At 41.0% G+C, this 23,272-nt stretch overlaps 1 pseudogene; it reads left to right on the top strand.

Annotated features, from left to right (window-relative positions):
* Positions 1-313: 313 nt before the first annotated feature.
* LOC118675799 lies at positions 314-13,994 on the top strand (annotated as a pseudogene).
* Positions 13,995-23,272: the final 9,278 nt, after the last annotated feature.

Genomic DNA, 23,272 nt, shown 5'->3' on the forward strand with positions numbered 1-23,272 from the left:
TAACTCTGGTCACACAGAAAACAGGAGATTTGCGTAATTGTGACAGTTTTGAGTAGCTGGCCTGAAAGTGGCATGTATCTCTTTTTCTACATTCCAAAGGCCACCGCTCAGTCACGCAGCAAGAGAGAAAAGTGTCTGAAGCACAGATATAGCCTAGATATTTGGGTGATCCTAAAGTCTCTGCTACATTGGTTCCCTTTCTTAGGGAAGATTCCTGAGGCTTTCCCTGGCTACCATATTTAAAAATTCAACACCTCCTGAGCCAAATATTGCAATAGGTCACCAGTCTGGAAGAAGAGAAGGCAATGTGCACATGGAGAAAGAGATGACAATGCAGTATAAGCCAGGAAATGCCAGTAGCTGCCAGAAGCTAGGCAAGGTAAGGAACAGATTCTCCTCTAGAATCTCCGAAGAACTTTGAGCTTCCAGATTTTGAGTTAATTTCTGTTGTTTAAGCCTCCAAGTTCGTGGTAATTTGTTATAAAGGCAATAGGCAACTTATACACAGAGGAAAGTGAATTAAAGTCATAATTACAAGACTATGCTCAAAATGAATACATAAAAAATCCCTTTTGCATCAATATTAATTCTATATACATCCTGTTCAAATGAATTAGCACTGTGTCTAAACTCATGGGGAGAAAGTGGATTTTGGCAAACCTTCACTAACCATTTATTCTTAGTAAGAGCATTATAATGTACTAGAGGTCTGGTGCACGAATTCATGCACATTGAAAGTAAATTAATTAAAAGGTGGCCAGCGAAGTGGGAGTAGGCGAAATGGGCCAGACACTCTTTGGAGCTAACCTCCCGTGGTCCCTCCCTGGCCAGATGCACCTGGGACAGCGCAGGGGCTCAAAGGGTATCTGCAGAGTGAGCGGGGTCCCTCCTACAGGTGGGGTCCCTTGGCCTGGCCTGCAGGGATCAGGCCAAAACTGGCAGTCTGACACCCCCTGAGGGGTCCTGGAGTGCGAGAGGGCACTCTACAAAGTTGCTATCACTTGGCAAATACTGCATTGAGTGTCTACCTCTTGGTGGTCAATGCGCAGCATACCTACCAGCCAGTCGGCTGGTCAGCCAGTTGCTTAGGATGTATATATATATATATAGGATGTGTATATATATCCTATCTAATAAAAGAGAAACATGGTAATTGGCGTACGACCGCTACCCTTCCCATTGGATAATCAGCAAGATATGCAAATTAACTGCCAGCCAAGATGGCGGCCGGCAGCCAGGCAGCTTGAAACTAACATGAGGCTTGCTTGCTTCAGTGACGGCGGAAACCAACGTTCCCCGCCTACTTTGCCAGCCTCTGAGCCTGCAGTTTAAGAAACATTGCAACAAATATAGAAGCTAAACAAAACCCCAGAAACCTGTTTTCAGCAGGCCCGGGATCTCAGAGCTGGAGTTATACAGTGTTTCGATTATAGAACCGAAACAAACCAGATACCTTCTTTCAGCAGCAGCAGAAGCCTCAGAGCTGGAGCCAGAGCTAAAGCTGGCCCAGAATAAAAAAAAGAAGAAGAAAAGGAGCAGTTGGGAGCTTCAGTCGTCCTGAAAACAGCCCTCAGCCCCTCACCCAGAGTGGCCAGGCACCCCCGTGGGGACCCCACCATGAAGGGTGTGTGACCAGCTGCAAACAGCCATCGTCCCCTCATCCAGGCTGGCCAGGCACCCCAGTGGGGACCCCCACCCTGATCCAGGACACCCTTCAGGGCAAACCAGCCAGCCCCCACCCATGCACCAGGCCTCTATTCTATATAGTAAAAGGGTAATATGCCTCCCAGCACCGGGATCAGCATGACAGGGGGCAGCGCCCAAACCCCCTGATCACCCTGCAGCTCTGTGTGTGACAGGGGGCGGGGCCACAACTTCCTGATCTGCCCTGCTCTGATCCTGACAAGGGAAGGCGCCCCAACCCCCTGATTGGCCCGGCTCTGTGCCTGATAGGGGGAGCTCCCCAACTCCCTGATCGCCCTGAGGCTCTGTGTGTGACAGGGTGTGGTGCCCCAACCCCCCCACCCCACAGGCCCTGCTCTGTGTATGACAGGGTAGAGCCATAACCTCCCCATAAGCCCTGCTCTGAGTGTGAGAGTGGCAGCGCCCCAACCCCCTGATCCGCCCTGCTCTTTGTGTGACAGGGGGCGGTGTCCCAACTCCCCTATTGGCCCTACTCTGTGAGTGACAGGGGGGAGCTCCCCAACCCCCTGATCAGCCCTGCTCTGTGCATGACAGGGGATGGCGCCGCAACCTCCCCATCAACCCTGCCTTGAGTGTGACAGGGGGCGGTGCCCCAACCCCCCAATCGGCCCTACCCTGAGCGTGACTGAGGGTGGCATCCCAACCTCCCAATCCGCCCTGTTCTGTGCATGACAGGGGAAGGCGCCCCAACTCCCCAATCGGCCCTGCTCTGAGCCTGACCAGGGGCTGCACGTAGGGATTAGGCCTGCCCTCTGCCACCCGGGAGCAGGCCTAAGCCAGCAGGTCGTTATCTCCCGAGGGGTCCCAGACTGAGAGAGGGCACAGGCCCGGCTGAGGGACCCCCTTCCCCCCCGAGTGCACAAATTTTTGTGCACTGGGCCTCTAGTGTATATATATATATATATATATATATATATATATATATATATATATATATTTATTTATTTATTTTAGTAGCCCAGTGCAAGAAATTCATGCACTTGTGCACAGGAGGGGGTGTCCCTCAGTCCGGCCTGCACCCTCTCCAATCTAGGACCCTTTAGGCGATGTCCAACTGCCAGTTTAGGCCCAATCCCTAAACTGGCAGTTGGACATTTCCCTCGCAATCTGGGACCTCTGGCTCCTAACCACTCACCTGCCTGCCTGCCCAACCACCCCTAACCACTCTGCCTGCCGGCCTGGTTACCCCCAACTGCCCCTCCCCCTGCTGGCCTGATTGCCCCAACTGCCCCCCCCCTGCTGGCCTGCTCACCCCAACTGCTCCCCCACCTGCCTGATCACCCCCAACTGCCCTCCCTCCTGGCCTATTCACCGCCAAATGCCCCTGCCTCAGCCCAGCCATCATGGCTTTGTCCGGAAGGACATCCAGAAGGTCTCCCGGAAGGTCTCCTGGTCTAATTAGCATATTACCCTTTTATTAGTATAGATATAGACAGTTTCTTCACTTTATTGATGAAATTAGACATACTTGGGGAGATTATATTAGCACTTCATAAATTATTTGCTAAACAATCTATTATAAGATATTAGATATGAGAGCCAGAAACAAATCCTTTTTCTTTAACATATTTTAGTAATTTTCTGAACTGCATTGTTCTATGACCATAAATTATTGTCAAATAAATATAATTAATTGCTCCTGAAAAATGAAAAATGTGAATGTCTTTAGGGTGCAGGCTGAGCATAAAGAAAGATTTTCTTCCTTAATTAAATGAAAAATCATGCCCTGACCAGTTTGGCTCAGTGGATAGAGCGTCGGCTTGTGGACTGAAAGGTCCCAGGTTTGATTCTGGTCAAGGGCACCGTACATTGGTTGTGAGCACATCCCGGGTACGGAGTGTGCAGGAGGCAGCTGGTCGATGTTTCTCTCTCATCGATGTTTCTAACTCTCTATCCCTCTCCCTTCCTCTCTGTAAAAAATCAATAAAATGTATTTTTTTTAAAAAAAAGAAAGAAAAATCATGGGAGGAAGGTCTCTGCTTCTCTTTCAGAGGATATGATCATAATTGTGTCTCCCTGAATGCCTGAGGTTGAGCAGTCATTTTGGAAATATAGACTTGAACACGGCTGATATGTTGAGTAGAGCTGACGGCGGAGATGGAAAGCATGAATACATTGATCCCACCATTGAGCTGTTGAACCAACCATGGAACCACCCTGTGTTCTCTGATATAGTTAATTTCCACTTTTAGTTGTGTATTCAATTATTTGAAACTGAAAATCTCTCAATTTAGGCAATGATCGTTACAATAAGGCCACTTATGTTCATCGCTTCTGAATAATGTGTCTATTCAATGAAAAAATGATATTGTAAAACCCTTAATCATGTTCAACAATTAACCAGGACATGATTAAATCTATTTTAGGTTCCAGAGAAATAACATGGAAACTGAGATATTAAATAGCCTATCAGCAGTTTGGGGATTTTTTTCCACATAAGGAATCAATTTGTGTTGCCATGACGGTGATTTCAGTTGATGCCTTTAGTGAGCACTGGCAGTGCTCTCTAAATGGTATACTGAAATGGATAAATGGGCAGCAGATTTTTTGTAAAGAGCAAATGTATCCTTGGTTTGCTTGGTCACTACTTTCATGCTGATAGCAGAAAAACCTGGATTTCCTCTGTTGTAAGATTGATCTGAAAATAGAAAGCATCTTAAAATTTTAGCATACAGTCAATGAAGTGGTGATTGCACAAAATTTAATATTAAATTAACAGTTTTATAAATAATGGAATCTTTTAATCTATGAAATACATGAGCCCCACCCCAGAGTGACTGCCATGATAGCTCAGTATCTATTAACCAAACAAATAAAGCGTTTGCGTCTGGAATTTTGCAATGAACAAATATCTAAATATGAGAACACAATATCTCTACTGATTCTTTAAGTAAAGCTAAAATTAAATATTTTGCATACTGATCTTATCTTATAAGAATACATGAGCTCATGTAAAAAAATTAATGATTCAACAAAAGATAACATTAATAAGTTAATTTATCTTAAAAGATATTTATTGTCATTGTTTTGTAACAGACAATAAAATTTCCAGAGGAAATCAGCATTGTTTTCTTGTACTTAATTTTTCCAGAATTCTTTCTATAAAAGAATAATTGAACCTTCTACTTTAGGAGTGTATGGTTTATACCATTATGCAATAGAAATGTTTTGAAATTTATAGTATGAAACTAGAAATTCACTCTCAATTCTACTTTGCTCAGAGCAATCATAATGATATCTTACCTTCAAAAGTTGTTTTGGGAATCAATTAATGAAATATGTGTAAAGACTTTTTATGTTCTTTAGTTTTTATGACTGTTGTCAAAATCATAACAATTAAATAAATGTGGTGAGAGTTGATGTCTTATTTATAGAGAAACTGAGCAATAAAAAATGTGTTCTGATAATAGCATAACAATGACCAAATTGGGAAAATAAAGATATTTATAAGTATCTATATATATAAAAGCCTAAGAAACTGTCCAACCATTCAACTGGTAGCTATGATACACACTGACCACCAGGGGGCAGACTATCAACGCACAGGCATAGAAACGTGCAACAAACAGATGAATCTCAGAGGGAAGGTGGGGGGAATTGAAGGAAGAGATTAACTAAAGATCTTATATGCATACTAGAGACTCGGTGCACTGGGTCCCTTGCCCTGGCCTGTGGGGATCAGGCCAAAACCAGCTCTCCCACATCCCCCGAGTGTCCCAGGTTGTGAGAGAGCACAGGTCAGGCCGAGGGACCCCACCGGTGCACAAATCCGTGCACCAGGCCTCTAATCTATCCTATATAATAAAAGAGAAACATTTAAGTTGACCACCCCTCCACTACACTCACCAGCCAATCAGGAGTGAGTATGCAAATTAACCCGACAAAAATGGCCAGTTAATTTGCATACACAAGCGCAGAGCAGGAGAGCTGGTGGAAAGTGGAGTGGCTTGGGGAAATTGGTTCCCCAAGCCGCCAGACAGAGAGCAGAGAAGGAGAGCTGGCAGCTTGGAGGACTTGGCAGAGTGGGAAGCCATGGGACAGAGACAGAGCAGGAAGGGAAAACCAAGATCACAGGGAGCACCAGGAATTCTGGGAATAGTAGTTTTGGTGGCCGCCCCAGGACCGGAAGCGGAAGCCCAGAGCGCGGGGAGCACCAGAAATGCTGGGAATCATAGTTCTGTTGACAGACAGATCTCCTAGACACTAGAGCAAAGTGAGCCTGGAGCAAGTTACTCTTGAGGTGGGGGATGGAGGGAAAGCAAAGGTGAGAGACATAAGTAAACTCAGAGTGTCTAGGAAAAATTAAAGGGAAGATATCCTAAAACTTCCAGGAAATCTCCACCAATGAAGCAAAGAAAAAAAAAATGCCTCTATTATTCTGTGAGCAACAAATCAAACTGAGTTGGGGTCTCAAACAATTCACTCATATGATTGCAAAGACAGACAGAAACTCCCAGATTGGAGAGGGCTCCCCTGAGGGCTCCCAGATTGGAGAGGGTGCACAAATGTCATGCACCGGGCCTCTACTACATATATAAGAGCTTAAGAGACCAAAAAACCTAATGACTGGTCAACCTGTTGTTATAATGTGCACTGACCACCAGGGGGCAGAGGCTCAACACAGGACACAGGAGCTGCCCCCTGGTGGTCAGTGCACTCCCACAGCTAACCTCCCGTGGCCAGCCAGCCAACCTCCCACGGTCCCTCCCCCTGGCCAGCCCCCTCCCCCCCCAAATGGCCCCAATAACCAGACAGGCCAAGGGACCCCACCCATGCATGAATTCATGCACCAGGCCTCTATTCCTATGAAAAATCATGGGAGGAAGGTCTCTGCTTCTCTTTCAGAGGATGTGATCATAACTGTCTTTACAAGACAGTTTTCTTTCTTTTTTTTTTTTTAGTAAGAATAACATAAATCAATAATTGCATATTCTCAGATTGAAGTTTCAAAAGTAATTAGAAATGGTCCCTGCCTTGAGGACATAGCATTATAGTATTTGGAGAGATAATAGATGCTAAGCATTAAGTGAGATAGAAGAAGTAAGGACAATGACTATGAGAATACAGAGAATGAATGCCTCATCAGAGAGATGGAAAATGCAGGTTCCATTTCCCAAAGTTAGGTTTCCATAGCTCTTCATGTCTTGGGCAAAATGAAATTCTTATTTTCAACTTTCATGTACTCAGGTTGATTTTGGTGCCATATAACAGGCATCATGTTATACGAAATTGCAAAAAATTGAGGACAAGGCACAATCCACACCTCTTCACTTGTAAGCATTCATAAGCACTCCTATGGCTCCTCAAAATTGTGTTTACCTCATTAAATTAGGCATGTTGATGCTCCTTAGTAGTTATGCACAGATATATTTTTCTTTATCTTATTAAAATACCTAATTGATGTACTCCTTCAAATACTTACTGAGCAAATACTATGCGCCGGACACTGGCCAGGGAGATAAAGATATGATGATGAACAAGATAAATAATATTTGCCCTCAGAGATCTAGTAAAGCAGTGCATCTCAAATCTTAATGCTCACTCAAATTATCAGGGATCTTTTATAAAATTCAGATTTTAATTCAGTTGGTCAGGCAAGGATCTAATAAGGTCCAAGGAAATAATGTTGCTATTGGTCTATGAATCCCACTATGAATAGAAAGGCATTTAAACACACAGACAGGTAAACCAGTTATTGCAGTACAGTAGTTAATGGGAGACAGAGAAAACAGAAAGGTCAATGAAATAAATGGAAAGAAAGATATGCCTTGAAAATAGATCTTCTCATGTAAAAAAAATTTAAAAAATATAGACCACAAGTATATGTGGGAAAGTAGGAATATCCACTAAGTATGTAACAATAGCTAATCCTATCTAATAAAAGACAAACATGCAAATTGACCGTACCTTCTCTATGCCCCAAGCCACACACACCAGCCAATCAGAGCGACTATATGCAAATTAACCCAACCAAGATGGCAGCCGGCAGTCACGGAGCTGGAGCAAGCAGGAGGCTTGGTTGCCCCCACGATGGAGGAAACCAAGCTTCCTGCCTGCTCTGGCCTCTGCTGAAGGAGTGGCTGGGGGCCTGGGCCTTTGGGAGTAGGGTGTGAACTACACAGCTGGGAGAGGGGCCTGGGTAGCTGGGAGCAGGGTGGGAACTATGCAGCTAGATGAGGGGCGGGAACTTCTGCCATGTCGCCATGGCAACGCGGCAGAAGGTCCCGCCCTGTAGCTGCTTGCTCATTCATTTACTCGCTCATTCATTCACTCATTCACTCACTCATTATTCACTCACTCACTCAGCAATCCCTCTCAGGTCTCTGGCACCAGGCCAGGCACTGAAGGTGAAGCAGGATAAGACAGAGCTATGTCCTCAAGATGTTAGTAATTCAGTAGGGCGAAGCATGCACATGAACAAGGCAGTTGTACGCACAGATGCACTGTACTGGGTTCGGTGAGGGCTGTAAATAACGCCAACCTTGTTCTCTTGATAAAATGGGGCCTCGGGAGCCAGGCTGCCCCAAGCCTGTAGGCCTGCACCTAGGACCAGAGCAGCCGGGGTCACGGAACATGACAGAGGGTGCAGGTCGGGCTGAGGGGTCTGGCCCCACCCTTCATCCCCCCACCCCCATGCACAAATTTTGTTCATTGGGCTACTAGTATATATATTCTCATTTAAAACCATTTTACAAAAATATATTCCAATTGACTTACAGAATTAAGCATAATTAGAAATAAAAGGAAACAAATAAAAAGTATAAGTGAATACTCAACTAATCTAGAGTTGAAAAAGAACTTTTGCGTTATTAAAGGAATGAGGAAAATCAGAAAATAAAAATCTCAATAAGTTGACAACATAACTTAAACATTTATGCATTTCAAAAAATGAACAAAAAGGTAAGAATCTGTTTCTTTTACTCTCCCTTAATAGAAACAGTTATATCCAGACTCTGAATTAATTAATAAAGTCATTTATTTATTAATCTCCTCCATTGATGGTAGATTGACCTTAACAAAACCTTTATGTCCCTTGGATCCTACGCACACACTTAAAATCTGCAATGAGCCCGGCTGGTGTGGCTCAGTAGTTGAGTATTGAGGTCACAGGAAGTCACAGCTCAATTCCTAGTCAGGGCACATGCCAGGGTTTTGGGCTCGATCCCCAGTGGGGGCATATAGGAGGCAGCCTATCAATTATTCCCTCTCCACATTGATGTTTCTCTCTTTCCCTTCCTCTCTGAAATCAATAAAAATATCTTTTTAAAAAATCTGCAATGAATATGCTACCAGTAATGTTTAGCAAGCTCTGAAGACTCTTGACAGTAGGAGCTAATTTCACCTACCATTCCACTCTTATCATATTCTACTCCATTTATGAATTCCTTACTCTAGTGCTTTAATAAATCTAGTTCTTCCATTGTGTCTTTATTAAACTGTTTACCAAATTGATGCCTCCACCTTCCCTTCTGTTTTACTAAACCCAACAATGCATCTGAGAGCAACTTAGGTTTCACCTTTTCAACTACACCAAAGAGGTCCTTTAGACTTCATGGGAATGTCATAGTATGTGATACCTGTATTCACTTTAAAGAATTAAACAGGATGCTTTGATTTAAAACCATTTTTGAAAAAGTTATGTGGTCCAATGTGAATGTCAGTTTACATAGAGGACAGAAACTGTCAACTGCTTAGCATATTATGTTGCATCTTTGAACTACAAATAAATAACCACTGAGTTAATGCCTAACTCTGTGGGTGAGATGCTCATCATAGGGCTTTAAGTATTTTTAAGAGCTTTGATTATGTCTTTTACTAAATCACTTAACAGCCTTAGAATCTCTATACCAAGGTTACTATATATATGGGATGGGGCTAAAAGTAGGTTTATAGTTGTTCATATGGAAAATAACACAATAATCCTATATAATAAAAGGCTAATATGAAAATTGTAGCCTCAGGAGTTCAACCAACTGGGAGTTCGACTGCTTGCTATGCTATGTGCTGACCACCAGGGGGCGGCAAGGAATGAAGGAAGGCCCGGCTGGCAGCTGGCCACCAGGGGAAGGAAGGTCCTGATCAGCCCTGATCACCAGCCAGGCCTGGGGACCCTACAGGTGCACACATTTCATGCACTGGGCCTCTAGTTAATAGATAATAATATAAGAATAATCTGTTTTATGTACTCACAACTGTAGCCTACTTTTGCTCCACCCTGTACAAGCAAATGTTTCCTAAAAACTAAGATGTTCCAATGAATTCCATTGATGCACTATATTTCATAAAATTAGGTAATGTTTATATCACTAAGTTTGTCTTCCTTTGGATTAGAGAGAATTACTGCATTTTTAATAAAAATTTTAAATTCCTAACAGAATTTTAGAAGTTGGCCATATTCTAAACTATACATTAAAAAAAAACAACTTAAAAACTGTATTATAATATATTAATCTAAAAGTTAGAGTTGTTATTATTTTAAATGTTATTTTTTATTAATATACATTGACTTACCTTATAAAAATATTTCTAGCAATTATTTATTCTCTATCTTATGTATACCTGGATTCAATGTTCATCATTCAGTTATTTTACAATGATTTCTTCATTTGTCTCTTATGTGGATTCACTCTAAGATGGGATGAGGCATAGCATATTCTCTGAGTTTTTATATGAATAAGTACACCAGTATTGCCATTTTGTACTTGAATAATAATTTTCCTGGTTATAATATTCTTGAGACATACTCTTCCCTTAGAATTTTGTAAATATTGTTCTATTATCTTCTGGCACACCATTTTTCCATGAAGGTATTTGAGCCCAACCAGATTTATTCCCTTTGTAAGTTCTTGGATAGCTAATGAATTCTTTCTTAATCCTTGAAATTCAATCACTTTTCCAGAATGTCATGAAATCGGTTATTCTAATGAATTTCTTAAAAACAGTGCACTTTTGATCTGTGAGAATTAGTTTCAACTTCAGAAATATTTTCTAGTATTATGTATTTTTTTAAATTCCATTTGTTGGGTTTTCACTTCCATCACACCATTTATCTTTATTTTGGATCAACATGTCCTATATACTACGAGCCTGAACATCTCAGATTACTTTACCATTTTCCTCTTCATTTCACTGAGACTGCTAGATGGCTTTCTTCTGTTACCATCTTAATCTTCCACATTGTCTAATTTGCTTCCTTCTACTTAACTAACTCTGTAATGGTGTTGCTTTGGTCCTCTATTCATTTAGTTCTACAATCTCTTCTTTCAGCTCACTCACACATTTAATCATCTTTTATTCAAAGACGTCTCACCAGGCCAGCATGCTCAGTGGTTGAGCATTGACCTACGAACCAGAAGGTCACTGTTCAATTCCCAGTCAGGATACATGCCCAGTTGTGGGCTCAGTCCCCAATGGGGAGCATGCAGGAGGCAGCCAATCAATGATTCTCTCACATCATTGATGTTCCTATCTCTCTCTCCCTCTCCTTTCTTCTCTGAAATCAATAAAAATATATTTTTAAAACAGACATCTCATTAAAATTACATTCTCTTTAAGTTTTTCTGTAGCATAAAACATTTGTGGTAAACTTGATTCTGTTTTTCTCTTTCGGTTTTATTTTCTTCAAATAAATTATTTTGTCCTTTCTATGCTTTAAGCCTATCTCTATTTTTGCTTTGGCATTCTGTATACTTTCCATGTTTACTCCATGATTTATTTGGTCTTTCTTAAGATATTTTACTTGTTTTGACATAGGGTGGAAACATTTATGTTTATATTCTTCCCAACTTACCTGAGACTTATTAAGATTTTGTTTTAATTTTATCAAATTTGTTGGGGTGAGAGTGGTTAATAAAATTATATGTTTCGAAGGTACAATTCTATAATACATCATTTGTAAATTTCATTGTGTTCATATAAATTTATTCTTAAGACTTTATTCAAGGGTTGACAGTGGGTATTTTAGGCACATTTTTATAACCTAAAAGCCTATAATATAGAAGAAAAAAATCAAGTGGATATATTAGTGTCTTGGGTTGAGAATTTGATCTTTGGATCATGATTAGGACGAAGAAAAATCCCTAACTACCTAATTATGAACACTATAACAACTCATCTATAGCGTACTTAAATTATAACTTCTTTCTAAGAGATTATTTTTCCTATTAATTTAATGTCTCTCTTACCACTTCCATCAGGAGTATTTATCAAAATATATCCTTAAAACACATTTAAAAAATAAAAATTTGGGCTACCCCAGCAGTTGGGAGGCGGGCAGACCGCTATGTCTCTGACAATGAGCCTAAAACACTACACTGCTGCAGTGCCTGCTGAATACCTAGGCCCTGTGCACCCTGGGGCGATGCCTGAGCACTTGGGCTGGTGCCTAGAGAACCCTGCTTGAAACACCGTCCTCTATGACGGTGGTTCTCAACCTTCTGGCCCTTTAAATACAGTTCCTCATGTTGTGACCCAACCATAAAATTATTTCTGTTGCTACTTTATAACTGTAATGTTGCTACTGTGATGAATCGTAATGTAAATATCTGATATGCAGGATGGTCTTAGGCGACCCCTGTGAAAGGGTTGTTCGACTGCCAAAGGGGTCGCGACCCACAGGTTGAGAACCGCTGCTCTATGAGGTTGAGGTGCCAAAGACAACTGCCAGACGGCATTCCCACAGAGCCAGGTCTATTGGCAGATTGGCCCACATTCAAACCGGTGGACATCTGAAGGAACAGACACCCCGGACTGTGCTTGAGAACATCCTCCTAACCACCCGGAATCTTCCATGGCCATGCCAGAGTCAGTGGTGAAGCCAGTGCCAGCACCACAGGTGGTCCAGTTCTCCAGCCCCACAGCCTGGAGCTGCAACTTCCTGAGCTCAAACCACCCCCCCCCCACCACCACCACCAACACACACACACACACACACACACACACACACACACACACACACAAAACCCTGGCTCCAAGTCTGCTAGCTTCTGGCAAGAGGAAGCAGAGGCTGAGATCGTCAGTTTCAGCAAGGATTGGACCCAGGGCTGCTTCTCTCCCAAGGTCCTTTTACAGAGCCTCCTGGGAATTCTGGTGCCTCCTCTCTCACCAGCTCCCTCAATCTGACCTTTGCCACGTCTCTCCTGGTTTGGCTCACAGACCTCTTACATGCACGCTGAGCTGTAGATGTGGGTGTATTTTTGTATTTTTGCAGGATCTGCAAGACACTTCTGTGGCCATGGCTCATCCAGGCGACAGAATCCCTGTTGCTATCCTGTGAATGGACACAGTGTTGGAGGATACCCAGCCTTTCTCCCAGCCTTTGATTGGTCATTCCCCCAGTGTGCATCTCTCTCTCTCTCTCTCTCTCTCTCTCTCTCTCTCTCTCTCTCTCTCTCTCTCTCTCCCTCTCCCTGAGAGGACTGTCAGTCCCAGAACATGGAGCAGTGGGCCTGGGCTGCAGAATAACAGTCCTGAGAAACCAGCCCAGCTTCTGGCAGGAAATGCAGAGGAGGTAGATGCCTTTGCTCTGGGCTTCCCAAACACCAGCAATAGTATCTCTGGAGAAGATGAACTAGAGCCCTTCCAGGATGGAGCTGGTGAGGATGCAGAGGAAACAATGGGAGAAGGCATGAGTATGAATGAAGGGAAGGGGGCAGCAGGAACACAAGCATCTGCCAGAGCAGAAGAGCCCGAGACACACACAGAAGTGAGAGAAGCAGAGGGATCCTGGGGGCTACTGAGGCCGAGGAGCCAGAAGGATCTTCAGAGGATAAGGACTCTGCAGGTAATACATTAAGTCCAGAGTTGGCCTCCAGCATCCCAGAGTTTCTTCAGGCCGGACAACTTGAGTTCCTGGAGCCAGCCCCACCGACCAGCATTACAGTCTTATCTTCAGAGCTTCTGGAGCCTCTATTGGCCAGGCTTCCCCCTCTCCCGGCCCAAATTGCTGGCCCCAGACTCCATCAAGATCCCTATAAGACAGGACTGAGCCACCATGCTAAGCTCTTCAGCTTCTATGCTAAAATGGCCATGGAGACGAAGGCTCTTGAGATGGTGGAGAAGTGCCTGGACAAGTATTTCCAACATCTTTGCGATGACCTAGATGTATTTGCTGCTCATGATGGCCACAAGACTGTGAGGTCAAGGACCTGGACCTGCTGATGCGAAGGCAGGGCCTGGGCACGGACCGAGTCTCCCTGCACGTGCTTGTGGAGCAGCACCTGCCCCTGGAGTACCGGCAGCTCCTCATTCCTTGTATGTTCAGTGACAACACTGTCTTCCCTGGCCAGTAAAGGTCAGACTTCAACACCTGCTCTGTTCCCATAGAGGGTCCCCTTGGCCCCACATACTCTTCCAGGTCTCCTCACCATGCACCACCATCAATACAGTGTCATGCCCTGGCCGGTGCATTCAGTGGTTAGAGCACCAGCCCACAGAGGGGTCCTGGTTCAATTCCTAGTCAAGGGCACACGCCTCCCTTGTAGGTTCCCCAGCCCCAGCCCAGTTCGGAGCATGTGTAGGAGGCAACCAATCAATGTGTCTGTCACTTGGATATTTCTCTCTCCTCTTCCTCCCTCCCACTCTCTGGAAATCAATGAAAAAATATCCCTGGGTGAGGATTAAAAACAGAAAGAAAGAATGTAACAAAGAGAAAAAAATAAATAAAATAAAATTCCTTAGAACATACAACTGCCTGATAAATAGAGCTAGATCAAAAGTTCACCAAAGAATTACTAGAAGAAGAAAAAAATAAACAAAAAGTTCCCTCAAGTTCACTTTCAAATTATTTAAGTCATTATGGCCTAAAATTATTTATGTTACATTTATGCCTAACTTTACCTATCAATGCCAATTTGGTCTATATTCTAAGATATTCCATTTTCTTGTTTCCATCATTATAACAATTAAAAACTGAACAAACTGAAAATAAACAACTTTTCTTGGACCCATCAGAGAGCCAAGCTCACAGAGTTAACTGACTTTCTGATATTTGAGGAGACTGGCAAATGCACAGGATCAATAGCACAGATCTGCTTACTTGGAGCAGAAGCCACTGGAGTCATAAACTGGTAGGAACATTTATATGGTAATTTGGATGACCCACTGACGTTTGGTTATGAGATGAGTGAGAAATTCTTGAGGGGCCCCAATCTTAGGAAGATGCTCCAGACTTCCAAGGTTTTACCTCCAGTTGCCCCACCATGATCTCCCATTCAAGAGTCAAGAAAGATTCCTTGGTAGCTCTCATATTGGGGAGGGGTGGATAAACCATTTTTTAAAATGACCAGAGCATTTGTGCACTCTTCAGTGGAAAAGACTTTAGCCACAGGCTTACATTACATGTCCCTATTCCCTTTAGCTATTTTCTCACCTGGGTAGGTGGGGGATAAATAAGAAACACTGGTAACATTTACAGCTCAGGAACAAAGGCTCAGTCCCCTAAAATAATAAAATGTACTCCTTTCTTTTATACTTTACATCCACAAAAACAAGACTCTAGTATAATAGCAAATAATTACAGGTAAAAAGCTGAAAACCTCAGGCTGTCTGAGGTGGCTTTCTTATAGGAGCCCTAGGGCAACATATGAGACAAAATAAAGTCACTAGAGGAATTTGAGCCTCTGGCATCTGAGGTTACAGCAAACTTTATATAAACACTAAATCCTAACCAGATTATCATAATATTTCAAAGTAAATGCGTTTTACCTCACTCTTATTGTCAATTACATCCTACTGGTTTTTAAAAATTACCAAAAATTCTAAAGGTAAGGAATAATGTCAGCCAAAAGATACAAAGCAAGCATTACTTCAAGCAATAAATAATAAATAAATAAATAAATTCTAGACTCAGATATTACACCAATTTTGAAATTATTATACCGGACATTTAAAGTAACTACGATGCATATATTAAGAGTTCATGAAAGATGGGGAAAATGTTCTAAAGAGGAATTGTAAAATCCAACCAGTTTAATTTGCTGTACACAACAGAAAATAGGAGTAAATAAGCAGAATAATGGAAACCGTAAGAAAAATAAAATAACTAAGAGAAATCCAGTGGAAATGACTGAGTTCTGTTTGTCTCATAAGCATTGTACTCTAGTTACCTACTAAAGAGGAACAGGTTAACAATTCTGAAGTGATATACATGTATACTGGAACTGAGAAAATTAATTTCAGATATTGGGAGTTAGGTTTCTCACTGTTGAGAGGTACTTTAAATATTTTTATTGATTTCAGAGAGGAAGGGAGAGGGGCAGAGAGATGGAAGCATCAGTGATGAGAATCATTGATCAGCTGCTTCCTGCACGCCCCCTACTGTGGATCGAGCCTGCAACCCAGGCATCTGCCCCTGATGGGACCCCGGAACCCAGGACCCTTTAGTCCGCAGGCCCATGTTGAGTGGTACTTTAAAGATAAGCAAGGAGAAGAGGCTAGAATGATCTTTGTGGTGATTCATTAGGGTTGGAGACATCAATATAAACTCACACACAGCTTAACACAAATACAGATGCTACACGTAGCAATATTTATACATATAGTATACAAATAAGTTAGTATGCACACATATATTTTTGCTCTGTCAGCTGAGATGGCCTAGAAGCAAGGCCTCTTTTGTTACGTCTTCTTCTCCAACTTCTCCACCTAGGAGCCAGGACATCCAAGTAGCAATAAGTACTGCTAGCACCTAGATCTTGATTTTTAAGACCATGGTTTAATAAAAGGAACCATGACTTGGGCAGGAAATATAGTAGTGAGCATGAAACATCTTTTAGTGGCAGGAAGTTAGAAGGTCCTCTTCCCCTCCTCCCCCCGAAAATAACTCAAAGCTCAAAGCTCACAGAAGCCCACTAAAAGAGCTCCTAGTGCCCAAAGTTCCAAATTTGAACAAAATAAAGTAGTACTGGATTAAAAACCAAAGTATTTAAATAAATAAATACCCATGAGCCCATGCTGATATAACTAAATAAGTGAATTAATATATTAATGGAGAAGAGAAAAGAAACCTCCCAATCCAAAAACTCCAAACGTTCCCTCAATTTCTTAGAATATAGTCCTCACTCTTTAAGTGTGCATTACTCTCTTCCCAACATAACAGAATGGAATGAGGTAATAAAGAATAACTGGCAGTGAAGAAACTGAAAGTCACCACATCAGCTGGTGATTAAGATCAACATCTGTAGTGAAAATTCACGTTGATAGTATGCAATGAAACCACCTTTGATACGATGCAATGAAAATGGTACTTTAACGATCTTACTTTCAAATATCCATAGCCAGTCAAGTCATGAGACAAAAAAGCAGGTAAATTCCAATAAATGAGAATCCTCCACAAATACCTGGCAAGGAGTTCTCAAAATTGATAAGGTCATCAAAAACAAGGAGAGTGTGAGAAACTGGCAAAGTTAAAAGGAACCCAGCAAAGAATGACAACTAAAGGTCATATCCTGAATGGGATGTGGAGAAGAAAAAGATCATTAGATTTTTTAAAAAAGGAAATCTTAATACCTTATGGATTTCAATTAATAATTTATTGATATGGATATTAGATTATAACAAAGGAAACTGGGTGTGGAGTATATGGGAAATCTTTGTACTATCTTCACAATTTTTCTGTAACTCTACAACTGTCCCATAAATAAAGTTTATTTTAAAATAATTTATTTTCCCTGAGCGTAACGTGTAAACTGCAAATGAATTATTATATTTGCTTTCTTTGGACCATCCATCACTTTTATACATTCAGCTTAAATAAAACCATAGCTACCAAATTCTCTCTCTCTCTCTCTCTCTCTCTCTCTCTCTCTCTCTCTCTCTCTCAGTAAATGTTTTATAGTAGACATTTATATAAAAAAAATGGGCTCTAATTTCAATCAGTTTCCAAAACCTAAACTTAAATGATTTTATTAATAAACATACTGAGTTGAACTTGCATGCTTTTCTGAGCAAGAGTGTAGGAGAAAAGAGGCGGGTAAAGAAATTAAAAAGGAGTTCCAGAGTTCTAACATTACCAAGGTAAAAGTGGTCTAATTAGAATTTGGACATAGTTGATCTCCACCCCACTGTATATAAACACTCTCACATGGAGAGCCATGTCTCTTAAGACCGATACCTTCATCTGGATAAACCACAAGAAATGAAAACATGCACACACACAACACATGCACATTACCAAGGTAAAAGTGGTCTAATTAGAATTTGGACATAGTTGATCTCACACACACACACATACCTTGAAATAAGGAAAATATACACCAGCTTATTTTCATTATTGGCCTTGCCAAATATAAACTTTAGAGACAAATTTTTAAATAAAGCAGCAACTATAAAAACAAACAATGAGATCCTTGTGTACAGGATTACGTAGTTGGGGTGTGCATATTTAAAATCAAGCTCTGCATAGAAATAAAATTAGTTTTCTCTGCCTTCCTTTACTTTTACTTTTTAAGAAGTGGCCACAAAATTCCTTATTAACAGGAACCTAAGGTGCAAACATATGCTTGTTGGGGAGTAAAAGTTTGCTAAGAAGTATGTTGTCAATTAATCATTGTAAACAATTCTATCAAAAATTCAGTTACTTCAATGAATTATAAAAACCATCAAAGTTGTTTATTATTTTGAAAGAGTCTTGAAAACTAAGACAATCTAAAGACAAAACATAACCTGAATACCTCAACACCCCCATAATTGCTAAAATATAAATTTTCTTCATCGTTTCCTCTTTTATACTTAAAATATTTCTTATCCTACCCTATATGGTATATCACACATTACAAATTCATCATATGAAAGGCTCTAAAATATAAAGCAAAAAGCTTCATATTTTAGTGCACTATCCTATGTAATAAAAGGCTAATATGCAAATTGTCCCCAGGGGCAGGAATTCGACCGACCAGGAATTAGACCACCAGGGGGTGACACAAAACTAAGGCAGGCCCTGGCCAGCAGCCGGCAGCTGGGGAAGGGTGGCCTCGGCTGGCCAGCAGCCACTAGGGACACTACCTATGCATGAATTTTGTGCACTGGGCCTCTAGTTTAATTATAAGAATATGTTATTTCAATGTTATCTTTAACACTATTTTTCTACAGCAGTGCTTTCAATATTATTTTAATATAGAAAAATCAAAATGATTTTAACATAAAAATTAATTTTTAATTTTTTCATTAAAATAGTTAACTTAAAAAAATAAAACTACATAGTCAGAGTGCTACAGTGTTTGAGAAAAACCGGCCCCACCTTTATAACTTTATTCGGAATTCATTGATATAAGAAAATATGTATAAAGAGAAGAGATTCTTTATTATTGTATGTGTCAAAAAAGTTATGAATATAATGTTATATATGTATACATATAATACATGTGTATGTTATATGTGTTCAATATCACATACACATAATTATATATAAATATATGTCTTATGTATATATCATATACTACAGAGAGGTTTTTATGCTAGTATGGTTCTTAATAATAAAGGCTCTGATTTCTATTTTATAAATTTTCTCTTGATTCAAAATTGGTTTTGTGGAATGGTGGGTGGAATGTTTTACTTTTTCTTCTGCAAACTTTGTTAGCCTTCCTTCTACTTATTTTGGCTCATTACTGTTTATATTTTGAGTTATAGGTTGAAAGGAATCCTTTATCTTGCCAATCAGCAGCCCAAGTCTGGATCCCATCTCCTTTCACTTCCTTGAAAATTTTATTGGTCAACTTCCCCCTTTTCCTATCTTCTTATTCTCCTTTCCCGCTAAGGTAGGCTTAGCCGATTCTAAACACTCAGAAGTGATCTTGCAATTCTCTTTGTGCTTATATACCCAGTTTTCTTTGTAGACCTTCCTCTTTCACTTACTAATTTCTGAAATGTCTCTGTGCCTAAAGCCAGATGCTATTTCAATTTAATGCAATCTTCTTGAACAGCCTGATCTTCTTCCAGTGGCTTCAGCTCTCACTTATCAGTTACTAACTCCCAAATTTATAACACTCCTCTGAGATCCAAATATATATACAATTACCTAATGGATTAAGGCCTCCAATCCTGTTCATCCTTAAAGTGGTAGTATCTCCTTTTCTTTACCTCCTGAGTTAATATGTTTCTCACTCCCCAAGCAAAAACAATAATTCTGTATCAAATCCTCTTCATTTTCTGTAGCTTTTTATCCATGTGAATCTTTTGAATCCACTCCGTCTCTTTGTGACAAGGACACTGCCTTATGCTAACCCTAACCCATAATAACCAATTAAACTTTAGATCCCTCAGATACAACTTATACACTGAAAACAGGAATATCTTTATTGAGCAATGCAGCTAATTATGTTACTCATCTAACTTGAAATTCTTCAAAAACACATTATTGCATATGCCAAAAAAGAAAACGTCCAAACTCCTCAGAATGGTTTACATGAACCTTCATAATTTTCACCCTAACTGATGAAAAATTCCTATTCTTATAATCATACATATACTACTCACCCACCATCAATTCCCATTTCAGGCATAACCAAACTTCTTGCTATTTAAAAACAAAAACAAAAACAAATAAACAAAAAAACACAAAAACTGTGCTTGGCCCAGCCAGTGTGGCTCAGTGGTTGAGCATCAACCTATGAACCAGGAGATCACAGTTCAATTCCTGGTCAGGGCACATCCCCAGTAGGCAGCCAATCAATGATTCTCTCTCATTATTGATCTCTCTCTCTCTCTCTCTCTCTCTCTCTCTTTCTTCCTTCCTCTCTGAAATCAATAAAGATATATATATTTTTTAAAAGAGTGCTTGCCCACCCAACATGGCTCAGTGGTTGAGGCCTATGAACCAGGAGGCACAGCTTAATTCCTGGTCAGGGTACATGCCTGGGTTGCATGCTGAATCCCCAGTGTGGGGAGTGCAAGACACAGCAGATCAATGATTCTATCTCATTGTCATCATTGATGTTGCTATCTCTCTCTCCTTCTCCCTCCCTCTCTGAAATCAATAAAAATATATTTAAAATAAAATAAATAACTGTGCTTGCTTTTCCTTCTCAAGCAAAGTCTATACCATTCCCATGGCCTGGAACCCTTATCCATCCTCTTAGACTGAATTCACTACTGACCCCATGTGTAAACCATCCTTGCCTCTTTTTCTAAATTATAAGTCCTTTTAATGGTTTCAGAATTCTATTATAACATTTTACATCATATTTTAATTTTGAAGATGATGCTAAATTAAAACTATTAGTTCATTAAGCATGTACAGTATGCCAAGAATTTTTCCAAATGATAAGTATACAATATTCTATTGAATATTTACAACCACTGCTTGTTAGGTATTTTCACTGCACAGACCACAAAACAGATACTCACAGATGTTAAGTATTATACCAGATTTACTCAATTAGCACACAGTCAAGAGGGTATTTAATCCATGAGCTTCCTGAGTCCAAATCCTTTGATTTTTTCCCTATTATATTACTTTTTCCCCCCAATAGTTTGAATTCTGGGACTTCCCTGGGTAATTCTGGGTAAAGGACATAATTACTGCCCAAGGGAGGCTATAGAATCTTTTGAAACCACTTACATTAACCGTTCAGATTCCTAAAGTAACACATTTCAATAGATGAGGTAGTCCTTTCCTTCTGTATGTTTTTGACATAAAGTATGTATATGCATCAGGTGGAATAATTCTATTGACCTGCATCTTTAATGCCTTGTGTTTCAAATTTTTCCAAACCACCTTAAATATTGAAGCTTACAAAATTGAGTATGACTAACCTGAAAAATTGCAAGGCAGTCTATTTTATGGTCTCTGCATGACATCTAGTGGTTGAATTTGAAATTTTCTAGGAAATTATCATGATTAACTAGTGCCAGGGAAAATAATCTATCTTGGTCTGGAGTCCTCATTCTTAACATCAAAAGGAAGAGTAATACAGAGATCTTTCACTTCTAATGTTTTGTTGTTGTTGTTTTTTAAAGGGGGGTGGGGGCCTTTCTTAATTATTTCTTTTACTAATTCTGCATGTCAAGAAAAAAGAATCCCATATAGGAGAACCAAGATGGCGGCATAGGTTAACGCCGGAGTTTGCTGCTTTGAACAACTACTTCAAAAGTGAAACTAAAAGACGGAAGGGACATCACCCAGAACCACAGGAACGCTGGCTGAGTGGAAGTCCTACAACTAGGAGGAAAGAGAAACGCATACGGACACTCAGAGGAGGCGCAGTGCTGAAGTCAAATTCTGAGGTGCGGAGTGCGCGGAGCGGGCTGGCAGCGGAGGGCGCGGTTGGCGTTTTCAATCGGGAGGGAGTCGCAGACTCTGAGCTCCAGATCCGGGCGAGTCTTTAGGGACCCAGACTCAAACGGGAGAAGCGGGACTGTCTGGCTTCGGTCAGAGCGAGTGCAGCTTTCTCTCTGAGCTTTGCAGCGGTCGCTGGGACTCAGAGAGGCAGAGCCCCTGGGGACAGGACTGAGAGCCGCCATAACTGCTCTCTCCGGCCCACCCTGTTGATCCTGTGCGACCCGCCCCGCCCAAGCCCTGCACACAGGCATTTGCCAGATAGCCTCAGGCAAAGGCTAGATTAGCACCTCCCTAGAGGACAGAAGTTCTCTCACTGCTGACACAGCTGATTCTCATAGCCACTTGGCCTGGAGGTCAAACCCTCCCTGGTATTAGCTACAACAATCAAGGTTTAACTATAAGACTGCGAACAAAGACCACTAGGGGGTGCACCAAGGAAGCATAACAAAATGCGGAGACAAAGAAACAGGACAAAATTGTCAATGGAAGATATAGAGTTCAGAACCACACTTTTAAGGTCTCTCAAGAACTGTTTAGAAGCCGCCGATAAACTTAATGAGATCTACAAGAAAACTAATGAGACCCTCGATGTTATATTGGGGAACCAACTAGAAATTAAGCATACACGGACTGAAATAACAAATATTATACAGACTCCCGACAGCAGACCAGAAGAGCGCAAGAATCAAGTCAATGATTTGAAATGCGAGGAAGCAAAAAACACCCAACCGGAAAAGCAAAATGAAAAAAGAATCCAAAAATGCGAGGATAGTGTAAGGAGCCTCTGGGACAGCTTCAAGCGTACCAACATCAGAATTATAGGGGTGCCAGAAGATGAGAGAGAGCAAGATATTGAAAACCTATTTGAAGAAATAATGACATGAAAAATAATGACTATTTTTTTTTAATTTTATATGTACCTGTTGATGATTCAGGAAAGGCTAGAAAACCATGAAACATGTCATTTTTCTTCAAACATGTCATTTCCCCACCTGGTGAAAGAAATGGACTTACAGGTCCAAGAAGCGCGGAGAACCCCAAACAAAAGGAATCCAAAGAGGACCACACCAAGACACATCATAATTAAAATGCCAAGAGCAAAAGATAAAGAGAGACTCTTAAAAACAGCAAGAGAAAGAAACTCAGTTACCTACAAGGGAATACCCATACGACTGTCAGCTGATTTCTCAACAGAAACTTTGCAGGCCAGAAGGGAGTGGCAAGAAATATTCAAAGTGATGAATACCAAGAACCTACAACCAAGATTACTTTATTCAGCAAAGCTATCATTCA

The sequence above is a fragment of the Myotis myotis genome, unplaced genomic scaffold (assembly GCF_014108235.1).
Source record: "Myotis myotis isolate mMyoMyo1 unplaced genomic scaffold, mMyoMyo1.p scaffold_m19_p_2, whole genome shotgun sequence".
In the NCBI taxonomy this organism is placed as follows: domain Eukaryota; kingdom Metazoa; phylum Chordata; class Mammalia; order Chiroptera; family Vespertilionidae; genus Myotis; species Myotis myotis.